Source organism: Piliocolobus tephrosceles, unplaced genomic scaffold (assembly GCF_002776525.5).
Source record: "Piliocolobus tephrosceles isolate RC106 unplaced genomic scaffold, ASM277652v3 unscaffolded_41072, whole genome shotgun sequence".
In the NCBI taxonomy this organism is placed as follows: Eukaryota; Metazoa; Chordata; class Mammalia; order Primates; family Cercopithecidae; genus Piliocolobus; species Piliocolobus tephrosceles.
The window spans coordinates 1-1,674 of NW_022325502.1; the positions used below are offsets into that span (position 1 = coordinate 1).

At 58.1% G+C, this 1,674-nt stretch overlaps 1 pseudogene across 1 annotated transcript; it reads right to left on the reverse strand.

Annotated features, from left to right (window-relative positions):
* Window positions 1-169: 169 nt before the first annotated feature.
* On the reverse strand, window positions 170-1,668 carry LOC113223365 (annotated as a pseudogene). The gene has a single exon (XR_003308721.1). The product of XR_003308721.1 is annotated as an uncharacterized LOC113223365 (transcript).
* Window positions 1,669-1,674: the final 6 nt, after the last annotated feature.

Genomic DNA, 1,674 nt, shown 5'->3' on the forward strand with positions numbered 1-1,674 from the left:
GGGGCAAAGTCTACTGTGCCTCTGAGAGAGGAAAGAATAGGAAGCCAGAGGCCCAGGCCTGTGGACACTGCAGGGAGGGGCCGACAGGGTGCCCAGCAGTTGTTCCTGCAGCCCCCGTGTGCTCAGGGACTCTGTACAGGTGAACCTCCTGGAGACTGAGCCCAGGTGCCAGAAGACTCAGAAGGACAGGTTTATTCAGATCCATGGTTGAGTTACAAGCTTGATTTTTGGTCACAGGCCCTAAAATGCCATTATTCTGTTTACATCAAAATACAAAGCCCAACATTTACAATTTGAAAAACATGAAAGCAAACCCCTAAACCCCCACACCAAAAACAAAGGCTTGGTTTGGAAATCACCACTGAGATGCTGTTGTCCCTGGTGTGTCATCTGTGGGGTGAAGGAAGGTGAAGACCCCCTGCTGGTTTCTGTCAGAGAATCTGCAGTTGTCGTCCATTTTGAATACTTAAGTACCATCAAACGGTTGCCATGTCTTTGAGCACTTGATGTTAGTGAAGCGACAATGCTTCTGACCATCTTTGGCTGCAGAGCAGAAACCGGCAGAATCTGACCCCATGGACCCAGCAGTGTCTGCAACACCTGAGGACCGGCACCCATCTGTGACAAGGCACAGGGGTCCATGATGTTGGCCACTGCTCTGGGCGATGTGCTCGATGGCTTGGGGTCTGCGGTGAAGCACCTCGGCTCTGGGAGGGTCTTAGGCTCCTGAAACATGGAATTCTATGGCCCAGTCTTAGCAGAGCTGGGAGAACATGAAGAATGCCCCTCACAGTGAAGAATCAGAGGACAGCCACTCTCAATAGTTTTCTCACGACTCTAGAAACTTTGATTCTTCCCTGGAGTGGAGGCTGAGCCACCGTCCTGGTCCCACACAGGGAGAGGAGGCGCCACAACCCGCTCTGCCCACCTCAAGGCCAGCCAGTCGGGAGGCCAGGCCAGGTGGCTGTTGGCAGGCTGGCTCCCAAGCTTAGCGGCAGAGTACCCAAATGGGCGCTGGAAAAAGGCCCCGAGAGCTGGCTGGGCCATGAGTCCTTGGTGGAGGGAGGGAGGGAGGGGCCGGCGCTGAGCTCTGCGCTGTCACAGAGCATGGTTGTTGAGCCCTGGTAGCCACTCCTTTGCTGGGCCCCGCCTGCCTTCCCTTCTTGGTTGCGTTTCCTCCAGATGCCTCTGCGGCTGCAGGAACCCTGCTCCAGAAGCCCGAGGATGACCGTGTTCCCTCCTGGAGGGGCTTCCCAGGTCCTCTCAGGCCCAAGGGTGGCGCTGCGTGGCAAATCCCCCCAGCCTGCTCTGAAGGCAGCTGACACCCTCAGGGCTGGTGCAGCTTCCCCCGCTCGGTCAGCAGGGTCATGGCAGAGGCGTAGAGGACGTAGCCCAGGGTGAACAGCAGCGTGCATGGGAGGGGCCCGACGCAGAACAGAGAGGCCATGAAGAAGGCCAGCAGCAGCGAGACCAGCGTTCGGTAACTGCCCAGGAAGCGCAGGCTGAGCCTGGGGCCATGGATGTGGCCGGCCACCTGCCTCCGCACCACGGGGCTCAGCAGGTGCCTGCTAGCCAGCCCGGGTTCTGTGAGGTGGTAGCGACAGAAGCTGCCGAGGAAGTCGTCCCGGGAACACAGAGCCGCCATCTGTCCTGCAAACTGAAGCACAGACAGAG